Raw genomic sequence first — 16,919 nt, forward strand, 5'->3', positions numbered from 1 at the left:
AACATTTTTTCGGAATCTGTTTCCTCAGGCAAAGGAAACAAAATCAACAATAAACAATTAGGACTACTTCAAGCTAAAAAGATTTTGTACAGAAGAGAAAACCATCAACAAAAAGGCCACCTACTGAATGGGAGAAGGTATTTACAAATCAAATATCCAATGAGGAGTTACTATCCAAACTATTAAAGCACTCCTACAACTCAACACCAAAAGATATTGTATAATAATAATAATAAAGCAAATTTTTTAATGGGCAGAGGATCTAAAGATACATCTATCTAAAGAAGACATACCGGGGCACCTGGGTGGCTCAGTCGGTGAAGCGGCCGACTTCAGCTCAGGTCATCATCTCACGGTCCGTGAGATCGAGCCCCACATCGGGCTCTGTGCTGACAGCTCAGAGCCTGGAGCCTGTTTCAGATTCTGTGTCTCCCTCTCTCTGACCCTCCCCCGTTCATGCTCTGTCTCTGTCTCAAAAATAAATAAACGTTAAAAAAAAAATTAAAAAAAAAAAAAAGAAGAAGACATACCAATGTCCAACAGACACATGAAAAGATGCTCAACATTACTAATCATTAGGGAAATGCAAATCAAAACTACCATGGCTATCACCTCATATGTGTCAGAATGGCTAATAAGAAAAAACAAGTATTAAGTGCTGGTGAGAACATAAGGAAAAAGGAGCCTTTGTGCACTGTTGGTGGGAATGTATACTGGCATAGCCACTCGTGAAAACAGTACAGAGTTCCCTCCAAAAATTAAAAATAGAAATATTACATGATCCAGCAATTTCAGTAATGGGTATTTCCCCAATGAAAATGAAAACACCAGGGGTGCCTGGGTGGCTCTGTTGGTTAAGTATCTGAATTTAGCTCAGGTCATGACCTCACAGTTCGTTAGTTCGAGCCCTGCATCAGGCTCAGTGCTGACAGCTCAGAGCCTGGAGCCTGCTTCAGACTCTGTCTCCCTCTCTCTGCCTCTCCCCCACTCATACTCTGTCTCCATCTCTCAAAAGTGCATAAATGCTTAAAAAAAAAAAAATTGTTAATAAACATTTTTAAAAATTAAAAAAAGAAAACACTAATTCAAAAAGATAAATGCACTTCTATGTTTACTGAAGCACTATTTTAAATACGAATATATGGAAGTAACCTAAGTGTCATCAACAGATGAATGCAGAAGTGCCTTCCTGGCTCAGTCAGGAGAGCATGCAACTCTATCTTGGGGTTTTTTAAAAAAAGATCCATAAATAAAGATGTGGTAGTAATAATAATAATAATAATAATAAAGATCTAATAATACAATACTAATCAACCACAAAAAAGCATGAATTCTTGCTGTTTATGACAACATGGATGGATCTACTGGGTATTATGCTAAGCAGTTCGTCAGAGAAAGACCAATACCTTATGATTTCACCTATATGTGGAATCTAAAAAACAAAACTAACAAGAAAAAAAAAAAAAATCATGGCGCCTAGGTGGCTTAGTCAGTTGAGCGTCCAACTCTTGATTTTGGCTTGGATCACGATCCCAGGGTCATGGGATTGAGCCCTGCCTTGGGCTCTATGCCGAGTATACAGCTTGCTTGGGATTCTTTCACTGTCCAACTCTTCCTCCCTCCCCTGCCTGCACACTAAATCAATAAATCAGTGAATCGTATTCTGATAATCTGAAGGTCATCATGATGGTTTAATCTCAAAATTACAAAATAAAACTGCCTCCAAGCAAAGAAAGGAAAGAAACCAAAGACACAAGCACATGGAAAGGTACACAATTTTCATGGAGTAAAAACAAAAACAAACAAAAAAACACTGTTAAAATATCCATACTACCCAAAGCCATCTATAATTCAATGCAGTATCTGTCAAAACTCCAACAACACTTTTTACAAGTAGAAAACACAGTTCCACAATTTATTGGAACCACAAAAGACCCCAAATACCCAAAGCAATGCTGAGAAAGAAGAACAAAGCTGGAGGCATCACACTTCCTGATTTCAAACTATGCTACAAAGCTATAGTAATCAGCACAGTATGGTACTGGCATAAAAACAGATACATAAACCAATGAACAGAATCAAGAGCCCAGATATAAACTCATGCATATATGATCACTAATATTTGGCAGGGGAGCAAAGAGTAGAGAAAAGAGTCTCCAATAAAAGGTGTTGGGAAAATTGGATATTAACATGGAAAAGAATAAAAACTTCTATCTTAGGAAAAGTCAACTCAAAGTGGATCAAATACTGTAAAACTAATACTGTAGAACTCTTAGAAAAAAACATAGGGAATAATGTACTCAACATTGGTCTTGGCAATGATTTTTTAGACCCAACACCAAAAGTACAAATAACAAAAACAACAATAAAATCAACAAATGGGCCTATAAACTTCAGAGATTGTACACAGCAAAACTAACAATTACCAAAATGAAAACACCACCTACAGAAAGGGAGAAAATACTTGCAAAACATATTGAATAAGGGGTTATTATCTGAAAAAGATTAAAAAAAACTCACAAAACTCAGTAACAAAAAAAAAATAATTCAACTTAAAAATAGAGAAAGTAAATGGACATTTTTCCAAAGAAGACATCTAAATGCCAATAGATCCATGAAAAGATGCTCAGCGTCACTAATTATCAGGGAAATACAAATCCAAACCACAGTGAGCTATCACCTCACGCCTGTTAGAAGGGCTCTCATCAAGAAGACAAAACAAACAAACAAACAAACAGATGTTGGTGAATATATGGAGAAAAGGGAAAGTTCGAACACTGCTGGTGGGAATGTAAGTTGCTTCAGTCACTATGGAAAAAATAGTATAGAGATTCCTCAAAAAAATAAAAATAGAATCACCATATGATCCAGCAATCCCGCTTCTATATATATATATGCCCCCCCCAAAAAAAATCAATGCAGATTATCAAAAAGATGTATGCATTGTCATATTTATTGGAGCTTTAGTCCCAATAGCCAAGATAGGCCAACAACCTTATCCATTTATCTATTGATAGACAATTAGGAGTATATACTACAGGGACATCTTGGTGGTTCAATCATTAAGTGTCTGACTGGATTTCAGCTCAGGTCATGAGCTCACAGTTTGTGAGACTGAGCCCTGCATCAGACTCTGTACTGACAGCTTGGAGCCTGCTTGGGATTCTCTCTCTGCCCTTCCCCCACTCACATTCTCTCTCTCTCTCTCTCTCTCTCTCTCTCTCTCTCTCTCTCAAAATAAACATTAAAAAAAAGAGGATGTGCTACACACATGCAATGGAATATTGGTCATGAGAAAGAATGAAATCCTGACATTTGTGACAACAGGGATGGACATCGAGCACATGATGCCAAAGACAAATACTCTCATACGGAATCTAAAAATAAAAATAAATCCAATAACAAAAAAGAGTATAATGGTGTTTACAAGTGAATTGGGCTAAGACTAATGATGTTTAAGTTTACAAATTTAGGGGCACCTGGATGGTTCAGTCAGTTGAGGGTCCAACTCTTGATTTAGGTTCAGGTCATGATCCCAGGGTGGTGGGATTGAGCCCCATGTTGAGGTCCTTGTCAGGACTGGAGCTTACGATTCTCTCTCTCCCTCTGCCCCCAATCCCTGATTGCATGCTCTTAAAAAAAAAAAAAAAAAAAAAAAAAAAAAAAATCCAGGGGCACCTGGGTGGCTCAGTCGGCTGAGCATCCGACTTCAGCTCAGGTCGCGATCTCAAGGTTGGTGAGTTCGAGCCCCGCGTCAGGCTCTGGGCTGATGGCTCAGAGCCTGGAGCTTGCTTCCAATTCTGTGTCTCCTCTCTCTGCCCCTCCCCCGTTCATGCTCTGTCTCTCTGTCTCAAAAATAAATAAATGTTAAAAAAATCCATCATTAAATAAAAGTTTTAAAAGGTTATATTTATGAATACTAAAATAGCTATATTTCTTATACAGTTTAATAAATACGGTACTAGGAGTATGTAATGTGATAAATATCATTACAACAACAATATAGATGTATCAAAGTAACATGACAAGAAGTATACCTTAAATTTACACCATGTTAAACGTCAAATTTATCCAATGAAAAGAGGAAAGAAAAATACTGGGGAAGTGGTCAACACGGGAAACCTCACCCGGCCCGGACACGGACAGGATTGACAGATTGATAGCTCTTTCTCGATTCCGTGGGTGGTGGTGCATGGCCGTTCTTAGTTGGTGGAGCGATTTGTCTGGTTAATTCCGATAACGAACGAGACTCTGGCATGCTAACTAGTTACGCGACCCCCGAGCGGTCGGCGTCCCCCAACTTCTTAGAGGGACAAGTGGCGTTCAGCCACCCGAGATTGAGCAATAACAGGTCTGTGATGCCCTTAGATGTCCGGGGCTGCACGCGCGCTACACTGACTGGCTCAGCGTGTGCCTACCCTACGCCGGCAGGCGCGGGTAACCCGTTGAACCCCATTCGTGATGGGGATCGGGGATTGCAATTATTCCCCATGAACGAGGAATTCCCAGTAAGTGCGGGTCATAAGCTTGCGTTGATTAAGTCCCTGCCCTTTGTACACACCGCCCGTCGCTACTACCGATTGGATGGTTTAGTGAGGCCCTCGGATCGGCCCGCCGGGGTCGGCCCACGGCCCTGGCGGAGCGCTGAGAAGACGGTCGAACTTGACTATCTAGAGGAAGTAAAAGTCGTAACAAGGTTGAAGGTGGAAAACAAAAGAGGGAACTGTTGTGCACTGACGGTGGGAATATAAATTGGTGCAGCCTCTATGGAAAACAAAATAGAGGTTCTTCAAAAAATTAAAAATCTAACTACCATAGGATCCAGCTAGTCCATTTTGGAGCATTTGTCCAAAGGAAATAAAATCACTATTTTTTTTTAATGTTTATTTCTGAGGCAGAGAGAGAGAGAGAGAGACAGAGCATGAGTGGGGGAGGGGCAAAGAGAGAGGGAGAGACAAAATCCAAAGCAGGCTCCAGGCTCTGAGCTGTCAGCACAGGGCCCGATGCGGGGCTCAAACTCATGGACCGTGAGATCATGACCTGAGCCGAAGTCGGTCGCTCAACTGACTGAGCCACCCAGGCACCCCTAAAGTCACTATTTCAAAATGGTATCTGCACCCCAATATTCATTGCAGATTTATAATAGGTGAGACATGGAAACAACCTAACCATCAATGGATAAGTAGGATACATACATACACACACACACACACACACACACACACACACTCTTAGTATTCAGCCATAGAAAGGATATTCTGCCATTTGCAAGAACGTGGATGAAACTCAACAGCATTATGCTAAGTCAAATAAGTCAGACACAGAAAGACAAACACCACATGAGCTCATCTCTCTGTGGCATCAAAAAATCTAACTCATAGGGGTGCCTGGCTGGCTCAGTGAGTAGAGCATGGGACTCGTGATCTTGAGGTTCTGAGTTCAAGCACCATAGCTTACCTTAAAAAGCAAACAGCAGTGCTTGGGTGGCTCAGTTGCTTATGCTTCCAACTCTTGCTATCAGTTCAGGTCATGATCTCAGGGTTCAGGAGTTCACGCCCTGCATCATGCTCTGCACTGACAGTGCAGGGCCTGCTTGGCATTCTCTCTCTCTCTCTCTCTCTCTCTCACTTTCTCTGCTTCTCCCATGTGCTCTCTCTCTCAAAATAAACTTTAAAAAAATTAAAAGTGTTTTACTAAGTTTCCAAGTGTTTGGTAATTTTAAGAATTTTCCTGTTGAGTTCTCCTTTAATTCCACTATGATCAGAGAATGTACTTTGTAGGACTTAAATCCTTTTAAGTGTATTAGCATTTGTTTTATGGCCCAGAATATGGTCTACCTTGGTGGACATTCCATGTTCTCTTGAGAAGAATGTGTAGATCATTGGGTAGAGCGTTCTAGAAACGTCAACTAGTCTGGTTGTTGATAGTATTGCTCAGGTCCTTTGATAGTCTTCATAACTGATAGAACAAATGGAAAATCATTAAAAGAACATACCACAGAAATGTATGGGAAGGCAGAGTGTGCAACCAGCCCTTCCTCACTCCCTCAGGCCACCAGGTCAAAAGACAGAGCCGGTGTGCACTCAGTGCTCACAGTGAGTTCTCAACGGCCCTCACCAGTGGATTCTCCACAACAGATTGTCCTAGGTCACAGATGCCTAGCTCCAGACATACCCATTTATTCTCCATCTTTCTCTTCACCTTGCCCCTTAAGTCTGAAAGGCAGTTCTGCACACCTATGTTTTGGTTTCCCCACTCAGACGAAGTCGCTGTTAGCCATTACAAGTGAACACAACATCCATTCACCCAGCCCTGCAGGCTGGAGCCAAACAAAACGATGACAAACTCTTAATTGCTTGACTCCAGTTAGAAGGTTTCTACCGTGACTAAGTTTTTTATAATTCAGCAGATGTTGGTTAAGCAAGTGTCTACTGTGCGCAAGGCCAAGTTCTGAGTTTATGGTTTAATGTTAAGCCATTTAGAGGGGATTGACTGTATATTCAGAGAGGGTCGGGTTGGACGGGAAAGAGGAGAAAGCAAAGACCTAGGGACAGAGAACAAGACCAACATTCACCAAAGGGAAACAAACCCACATTCCTTCAAGAAATAGCAAGGGGGAGGGGAGGTTGGCTGCCCTTCTGTGTTTTGGCTCAAGGCAGCCCCCTAGCGGATGGGGGGCCAAGTCTTCTCCAAAGAATAACCTTAGATTGTTTTTGCTCTCCTCACAGTCAGTTGGCTGAAACCCTGCCCATGTCTGACTTAGCTCTGGATTATTCAATAGAACGAATACACAAAAAGAAATCACTGCTAATTTACCCTCAAAACCCAAGCCCCACGCCTTGAAAGTAGGCCAGTTTGGTAGAAGCAGTCATGCACCATTCCCTAAGTTCATATGACATTAGTCACTGAAGCTCACTTGGAAAAACACAGGGGCTCGACGGAGCACAGGCTGCATACTGGAAACAGCTCCAGAGTAAGAGGTCAGAACATCAAGTATTTAGCTGTACCAGAACCAGCCCACAATAATTACACGAAGTTTCTCTAGTTTTTGTTCTGCTTTTCTTCTCCTCCTGAGGAAGCAGCGGAGTCCTCGGCCTGGAGATCCCTTTGCACCCACCTAAGCCTCTTCTGATCAGAAAAGATTCGAGTAGCAGGACACAGGTGTGTCTGCTACGTCCTGCTGGGGGCCAGGCTATGGAACCCAATGAGCAGGTGAGAGCCGGCCCCACTTCCCCTGTGCCCATCAGAAAGCCATCACGATGATCCCTCTTCCCGAAAATTCTTCACTGGCCGTCACACCAGCTGATTCTCCTTTTTACCATTTACGTGGTTGTTTCCAAACGGCTCACAGTACAAGGCTTGTGGGATTCGATTTTAACTTGGTCTATAAATTATTTTAAAATCTTTTAATATTTATTTTTGAGAGAGAGAGAGAGAGCGTGCGTGCCCCTGCTAGCAGGGGAGGGGCAGAGAGAGAGAGAACAGAGAATTTCCAGTGGGCTCTGGGCCGACAGCCAAGAAATCACCAACCCGGAGATCATGACCTGAGCCAAAGCTGGACTCTCAAGCGACTGAGCCACCCAGGCGCCCCTCTATCTATAAAATATTTTATGAGAACAAGGCAAAATAACTTCCCCAGAATTGAAACAAGAACTACAAATGTCTATCTCGTCTATCTCCATAGGAATTATTTAGGTAATCCTGCATGTTCTGGTCCCGAAAAAGATGTTTATCATAACTGCATTTTGACAAGCCAGCTTCTCGTTTATTTTCCTCCTATTAGCAGGATCGTGTAGAACAGTTTTGAACACCACGTGTCTGTACAAGCAGGAAGGATATACATAAAACGTGGACTAAAAACTGGTATGGCCTCTGTTCTATGAAAGACAAAAAATTCTATTATGGGAGTCAGGAAGTTTAGAAGGTGGACAAAGTTTCTGGTCACTTCTAAAGTACTGACTGCATTTCTTCATCTTGGTGATCATCCCTCGATTGGTACGACTGATTTTGTTACTTTTATAAAAATAGGTTGACACACATGATCATCAGCACTATAATGTCAGGATACAGAAAGTCAACAGTCCTCATATAGCCCCACTTATTTGCCTAAAAATATTCCTTTTTCTAGTTTAGTTTTTATTGCAAAAACTTTTTTTAATGTTCATTCATTTTTGAGACAGCTCAAGCAGAGGAGGGGCAGAGAGACAGGGAGACACGGAATCGGAAGCAGGTTCCAGGCTCTGAGCTGTCAACACACAGCCCTTCGCGGGGCTCAAATCCACAAACCACCAGATCATGACCTGAGCCGAAGTCGGAAGCTCAACCGACTGAGCCACCGAGGCGCCTCTATTTTTTTTTTTAAATGTGAGAGAGAGAGAGAGAGAGAGAGAGAGAGAGGGAAAGCACGTGTATGCAAATGGGGGAGGGGCAGAGGTGGAGGCAGAGAGAATCCCAAGCAGGTTCCATGCTGGCAGCAGAGAACCCAAGGCAGCTTGATCCTAGGAATTGGGAGATCATTACCTGAGCTAAAATCAAGAGACGGATGCTTAACCAACTGAGGTACCCAGGTGCTAAAGCTTATTTATTTTTGAGAGAGAGAGAGAGACAGAGTGTTTGACCATGTGGGGCAGGGGAGGGATGGAGGTTCCAAAGTGGGTTCTGTGCTGAAAGCAGAGACCCCTCCCCCCCCCCACTCCTGACACAGGGGTTGAACTCACAAATTGTGACCATGACCTGAATGGAAGCCCAAAACTTAACCAACTGAACCATTCTGGAGTTCCTAAAAATATCCCTTCTGATAAGAAAATGTTAATAGTGGTTACTTGTAAAGAATAGCACTCGAAATGTAAGGAAATGTGGATTGGAGTAAGGGAAATTTTTATTTTTCACTTTACAAACTTCTGAACTGCTTAAATTCGTGTTCACCATGAATTACTTTACTTACTATAAAACAAGGTAGAACTACAAGTTTTGAAATGGGAAAAACCTGTAAATTAAATGAAGGCAGTAAGTTACATTAACATGAAAAGGAACAGTTAATGTATACACACATACCGTACATACGTATTTACATATATACCTCAAAAAAGACTTGTAAAAATATACCATCATTTCATCGCACTTACCTCTGAGGATGAGAGCAGAGTGAAGAATAATTTATTATTCTATGTTCTTCCTTATTTGGCTTTTTACAAGTGCATTTACTTACAGGTTACTTGCAGTAAAGTGGGGACAATTTCTACAAAACTTTTCCCCCTACTTTAGAAGCTCTCTACTTTCTCCTGATAACAGCGCTGGGATCTGCTTTTATCTGATTCAGATGGGCTTTCCAATCACAGGACCCACCCACCTGTCAAGTCAGAGATGGGCACATGACCCAAGACAAGCCTATCAGTTTCTCTCTCTCAGAAATTTGAATCTGGAACCACCTCACACCTATCACTAGCTAAAATCAGCAACTCGGGAAACAACAGATGCTGGTGATGATGTGGAGAAACGAGAACCCTCCTGCATTGTTGATGGGAATGCAAACTGGTGCAGCTGCTCTGGAAAACAGTGTGGAGGTTCCTCAAAAAGTTAAAAATAAGACTACCCTATGACCCAGCAATAGCACTCCTAGGAATTTACCCAAGGGATACAGGAGTGCCGATTCACAGAGGCACATGCACCCCAACGTTTATAGCAGCACTAACAACAATAGCCAAATGACGGAAAGAGCCCAAACGTCCATTAACTGATGAATGGATAAAGAAGATGTGGTTTATATACACAATGGAATACTACTTGGCAGTGAGAAAGAATGAAATCTGGCCATTTGCAACAACTGGAGGGTATTATGCTAAGTGAAATAAGTCAGGCAGAGAAAGACAGGTATCATATGTTTTCACTCATATGTAGATCTTGAGAAACTTAACAGAAGACCATGGGGGAAGGGAAGGGAAATAAATAGTTTCAAACAGAGAGGGAGGCAAACCATAAGAGACTCTTAAATACAGAGAACAAACTGACGGTTGATTGGGAGGGAGGGGAAAATGGGTGATGGGCCCTGAGGAGGGCACTTGTTAGGATGAGCACAGGGTGTTGTATGTAAATGATGAATCACGGGAATCTACCCCCAAAACCAAGAGCATGCTGTATACACTGTCTGTTAGCCAACTTTACAATAAATTATATTTTTAAAACATGAGAGAAAGAAAAAAAGAAATTTGAATCCGGAGCCAAAACACAAGGGGGCTGGAGACATTTGCAAATGAGTCATCCAAAGCTGGCATCTTATAAGGCTGCCCATGTGCCTCTAGGGCTGTTAACCATCAAGCTTCTTTGGCACCTGACCTGTCCTTCTCAGCACTGGTTTTTCAATTCTTCCTGATGTGTCCTTCCAGTAAATTCGTTAAAAAAATTTTTTTAAAAGCACATGGAGAGAAAGGGAGCACAAATTTATTGAAATCAATAATGAATTTAGGGTTGATCACATTAAGTCCACATTTCCTATAGAACATTCAGGTGACAATGTCTAACAGACTATTAGAAATAAGTATTTGGAAATCAGCAGAGAATAAGAATTAGTGGCATATGTTTAAAAGGTGTAAGAGTGAGGGGCACCTGGATGGCTCGGTCGGTTGAGCATCCAACCCTAGCTCAGGCCATGATCTTGCAGTTTGTGAGTTCGAGCTCCACGTTGGGCTCCGTGCTGACAACTCAGAGCCTGGAGCCTGCTTTGGATTCTTTGTCTCCCTCTCTCTCTGTTCCTCCCCCACTCATTCTCTCTCTCTCTCTGCCCCCCTCAAAAATAAACATTAAAAAAAATTTAAGAGGTCTAAGAGTATAGCCCAAGTGTGTGATCCAAGGGAGACGAGAGGGTTAGGGATGGGACTGTGGGAAACACCACCATTTCAAGAAGGGGGAAGACATATCAGACACTACCATTAGCCCATCCTGGTGGAATCTGATGACGCATGTCATACCCAGTCCTTCTGAGACCTTGAAGGTGATCCCTCCTGCACACCTCCTGACGGGGCATTGTTGCATGCTTACAAAGCGTATGATGCCTGGTCATTGTCAGGTCACTTCTAGACAGTGGAGCCATGGTACCAAATAAGAAATTATCCCCAGGACAAGACGCTAGATCCAGACATGTGGACCGTGAAATAAGAAGGTTTTGCAACCATTTAAGGTAAAACAACAGAGGACTTTCTCGGTGACCTCTTCCCACCATTACCGTAACACGTAATTCATGGCAAAGAGTTGGGGCCCTCGAAGCAACAGAAGAGCACTTTATGCTTCCCTTCAGAGGTCTCACCTGGACCACTCGATGTCCGGTGACATAGCACATCTACCAATAACACCAGAACAGGCCCCCGGTGGTACCGAGCATTCACGCTACCCTGTGCCCCCGTCCGCCATATAAATCGGAGGTCACAAGTGATCCGGCCCAGGGGGTTAACTATACACTGGAATCACCTGGGACATTTATAAAAATTGATTCTTCCTCCTGCCTCCAGAGGTTCTGATTTAATTGGCCAGAGGTGTAACCAGGGCCTTAGGAGTTTTAAAAGCTCCCCAGGTGATTCTGATGTTCAGCCCAGGTTCAGAACCCCTGAAGAAGACCATAAATATGTTTTGTTTGACCTGTACTACGGTAGCCCGTACAATATATTTTAAAATTATTTTCCAACAATTAAAAATCAGTAAATTGCATGTACCCCAAATCATCCCGATTTCGGTCTCCTGTTGGAATCTCTGTCCACAGTAGGCCTGCATTCCCACAGGACACCATTCCGCTGCGACGAGTTGCAGTCACAACTTACGGTGAGCATTTTCTCGGCACTCCCCAGTCCTCCCCACCCTCCCCACCGTCACCAGGCACAGGACCAATGACGCTGCTGCTTACCATCCTGCGTGTGCTGTGGGTGTTCCTACATCAGGGTCAACAGAAGCCCAACACTGCCTCGTCCCAGCAGAAGCAGAAAGGAAAGGCAGTCAAGAGGGCCGTGCATTTCAAAGGGCGGCCGCCCACTTCAGGTACCCACCCAGCCCCTCCAGCTTAGGGGTATGTGCCCTTGATTGTTTTCCCAGCAAGAGCACCAAGACGCTTCATAGCCTATATAACAAAAACCTAAGTGAGAGATCCCAGCTGTAATTATCTTAATAATTAGCTCTCTAATACAAAAAACAAAACAACAACAACAAAAAAAACGCTGCGTTAAACAAGTAAGAAAAATAGGGTTCACAATGGCTCCAGAGAGGGAACCCCAGAAGTGAGGAACTCCAGGAAGTTTGAGGAAATTTGTATTCAATATAAGGGACAAAGGGAGCTGAAGCCAAACCTGACGTGTGAGGTACAGAAGCACCAACCTAAGGAGGGGAGGGGAGTTGAAGAGAAGGGAGGAGAGGAATGGGGAGGAGAGAGGAGGGGAGGGGAGGGGAAGAGAGGAGAGGAGACAGGAGGGGAGGAGAGAGGAAGAGAGGAGAAGAGGGGGGAGGGGAGGGAAAGAGAGGAGAGGAGGGAGGAGGGGAGGGGAGGAGAGGAGGGGGGAGGGGAGGGGGAGAGAGGGGAGGAGAGATTACTACTTTAGAGGTGGAGTGCAGCCTTCCTCCCCAGGAGTTGGGGCCCAATACAGCCAAGCTTGATTTTACTTGAAAAAAGTAAAGGCTGCCTTTTCAAGGCTGCCTACCATTGGTACTTTCCAGATTTGGCTTCTGGGGCTGTGCATACTCTCCTCTCAGCCTGCTCTCTTTCCTCCCTGCTCTCATCTGTTGGGCCAGCTCTTCATGAGGTCAGGCTCCAAGGACTCATGCCCTCACAGTCCTCCCCTCACCAATGGTGGTGGTGGGGCAGGGGGGGGGGGTGGTTTGCTGGGACACTCCCATGTGCTCCTACAGTGCCCTAGAATTACCCTATCACAGCACTTAGGTGGCTTTTGTAGGTACTTTTAAATTATCTCTCTCCTCCCAAAAATCAACTCAAAATGGATTCAAGACTTAAATGTAAGACCTGAAAGTAAGACTCATAGAAGAAAACAGGAGAAAACTTCATGACATTTGCCTTGACCATGATTTCTTGAACAGGACACCAGAAGGCACGAGCAACAAAAGCAAAAAGTAGACAAGTGGGACTACATCAAACTAAAAAGCTTCTGCACAGCAAGGGACACCATCAACAGAGTGAAAAGGCCGTCCACAGAATGGGAGGAGATATTTGCAAACCAGATGTCTGCTAAGGAATGGATTAATATCCAAAACGATCCAAAACGTATAAGAAACTCCTACAACTCAAAAGCAAAAAATAAATAAAAACAGACAAAAACAAGTAACCCAATTAAGAAATACACCAAAGACGTGAATAGGCAGTTCTCCAAAGAAGAAGATCTACAAATGGTTAACAGATACATGAAAAGATGCTCATCATCACTCATCAGAAACATGCAAAACAAGGGGCACCTGGATGGCTCAGTCAGTTAAGCCTCCGACTCTTGATTTCAGCTCAGGTCATGATCTCACACTTTGTGGTTTCCTGTGATTGAGCCCCGTGTTGGGCTCTCTGCTGACCATGTGGAGCCTGATAATCCCTCTCTCTCTGCCTCTCCCCTGCTCTCTCCCTCTCTCTCAAAAAAAACCCTTAAAAAAAAAAAAAAGAAAAATGCAAATCAAAACCACTATGAAATATCACCTCACACCTCCTGTCAGGAGGGCAATTATCAAAAAATCAAAAGACAACTGTAAGTGAAGATACAGAGAAAAGGGACTCTTATGCACTGTTCATGAGGATGTAAACTGATGCACTCTCTATAAAGAACAGTATAGAGGTTTCCCAAAAAAATAAAAATAGGATTTCCATATGATCCAGAAGTCCAGTTCTGGATACATATATTTAAAAATTGAAATGGGGATCTTGAAGAGATATCCGTACTTCACAATAGTCAAGCTATGGAAACAACCTAAATATCCATCGATGGATAAGTAGACAGTGATAATGTGCTCTATACATACAATGGAATACTATTCAGCCATTAAAAAGAAGGAAATCCTGCCATAGGTACAACATTGGATCAACCTGGATAGCATTATACTAAGTGAAACAAACCAGCCACAGTGCACAATCCCACTTACGTGTGTTATCTAAAATAATCAAACTCATGGAAATAGTAGAATGGTGCTAGGAGCTGGGGGAGGAAGAAAAGGGGAGTTGCTGTTCAGGGGGGATATGGTTTCGGTTATGCACGATTAGTAAGTTCTGGCAACCTGCTGTACAACATTCTGCCTATAATTAATACTGTACTACCATGCAGTTAAAATTTGTCAAGAGGATAGATCTCATCTTAAAAGTTCTCACAATAAAACAATTTGGGGGGTGCCTCGATGGCTCAGTCGGCTAAGCATCCGACTCTCGATTTTGGCTCAAGTCATGATCTCACAGTTTGTGGGTTCAAGCCCTGCAGTGGGCATTGCAGAGACTGCTTGGATTCTCTCTCTCTCTCTCTCTCTCTCTCTCTCTCTCTCTCTCTCTCTGTGCCCCTCCCGCATTGGTACATGCACTCTCTATCCCTCTCAAAATAAATTTTGCAAAAAAATTTCTCTCTCTCCTGCAGGAGCTGCGTGAGAACCTGTTTGTTATCAATCTTGTTTACCACTCTGAAGTACAACCATGGTGCAATAAATAATGATGGATGGATGGATGGATGGATGGATGGATGGATGGCTGCAGACATACATGAGGCAAACATGAAACTGGAGGGGAGAACATGAGTGAGACAGAGGAAGTGGAGATTCTTACTCAGAGAGCAGGATCTTGTAGTTGAAATTTAAGGAAGAACCATTTAAAATGACAGTCAAGTCCAGGGTATAAACTTAGATATTACTCAGGATCCTGACTGAAAAAGGAAACCTCGCTGAGGCAATCCATAGAGAAAATTAATCCGGGGAGCTCACTGGAAAGGTGACAGAAGAGCTGAAAGAGATCCTGGGAGAAATGACACAAGCTCTGGATTAGAAAATGCAGGAAGCGCAGACCTCATCAAAATAAAAAGCTTCTGCACAGCAAAGGAAACAACAAAACTAAAAGGCAACCGATGGAATGGGAGAAGATATTTGCAAATGACATATCAGATAGTTAGTATCCAAAATCTACAAAGCACTTATCAAACTCAACACCCAAAAAAACAAATAATCCAGTGAGGAAATGGGCAAAAGACATGAATAGACACTTCTCCAAAGAAGACATCCAGATGGCCAACTGACACATGAAAAAATGCTCAACATCACCCATCATCAGGGAAATACAAACCAAAACCACAATGAGACACCACCTCACACCTGTCAGAATGGCAAACGTCAACAACTCAGGCAACAACAGATGTTGGCGAGGATTCAGAGAAAGAGGATCTCTTTTGCAGGAATGCAAACTGGTGGGGCCACTCTGGAGAACAGTGCGGAGGTTCCTCCAAAAATTAAAAATAGAACTACCCCACGATCCAGCAATTGCACTACTAGGAATTTATCCAAAGGTTAAAATGCTGTTTCGAAGGGACACATGCACCCCAATGTTTATAGCAGCACCATCGACAATAGCCAAAGTATGGAAAGAGCCCAAATGTCCATCGACGGATGAATGGATAAAGATGTGTTGTATATGTAGATACAATGGAGTATGGCTTGACGATAAAAAAGAATGAAATCCTGCCATTTGCAACAATGTAGACGGAACTAGAGTGTATTACGCTAAGCAAAATAAGTCCGTAAGGAAAAGATAGATATATGATTTCACTCATATGTGGAATTTGAGAAACACAACAGATGAACACATGGGAAGGAAGGAAAAATAAGATAAAAACAGAGAGGGAGGTAAACCGTAAGAGACTTCTGAATACGGAGAACAAACTGAGGGTTGCCGGAGGGGTGGTGGGGTGGGGGATGGGCTAGATGTGTGATGGGCATTAAGGAGGGCACTTGTTGGATGAGCACTGGGTGTCATATGTAAGAGACGAATCACTGGGTTCTACCCCTGGAGCCAAGACTACACTGTACGTTAACTAATGTGATGGTGACTCACGATCCACACACATGAGTTCACTAATTGTTCGTGGAGCTTCACATCAGAAATGGTTCCTATTAGTTCCCATGGCTTTCACTCAGGCAGGACAAGCGTGCTGGAAGGAAAGGGGGTGGGGCGGCACCAGGAAACCTCTGATGCAATTCTTCATTGTCCGGAGACTGTTTCCTTTCCCTCTTCCTCTGGCAAGGCCCTGTCCAGAGCCCCAAGGCCAGGCTGTCTCTCAGTTGGTGTTTTACAAGCAGGGAACGGGGAGCAGTTGTCCCCACCTTAAGCTGAGCCAGCTCTGAACTCTCCCACAATTAAAAATAAATTACCACAGCGTAACCACAGGCGCCTGGGTGGCTTAGTCAGCTAAGCATCTGACTCTTGGTTGCAACTCAGGTCATGATCTTACGGTTTCGAGAGTTCAAGCCCCACATCGGACTCCATGCTGACAGTGAGGAGGCTGCTCGGGATTCTCCGTCTTTCTCTCTGCCCCTCTCCCACGCATGGTGTCTCTGTCTCTCTCAAAAATAAATAAACATTAAAAAAAATTTTTTTTTAATTTTTAAGTTTATTTATTTTTGAGAGAGAGAGAGAGCGTGAGCAGGGAAGGGGCAGAGAGAGAGGGAGACACAGAATCCGAAGAAGGCTCCAGGCTCCAAGCTGTCAGCACAGAGCCCTATGGCTAGAACCCACGAACCGCAAGATCATGACCTGAGCTGAAATTGGAGGCTTAACCGACTGAGCCACCCCAGCGTCCCCCAAGAAATTTTTTTTAATAATAAAAAAAAATACCACAAATTTAGCAGCTAAAAAAAGGAAAGGAACGGAGAGGAGAGGAGAGAAGAGAAGAGAAGAGAAGAGAAGAGAAGAGAAGAGAAAAGAA

Source organism: Panthera uncia, chromosome D4 (assembly GCF_023721935.1).
Source record: "Panthera uncia isolate 11264 chromosome D4, Puncia_PCG_1.0, whole genome shotgun sequence".
NCBI lineage: Eukaryota > Metazoa > Chordata > Mammalia > Carnivora > Felidae > Panthera > Panthera uncia.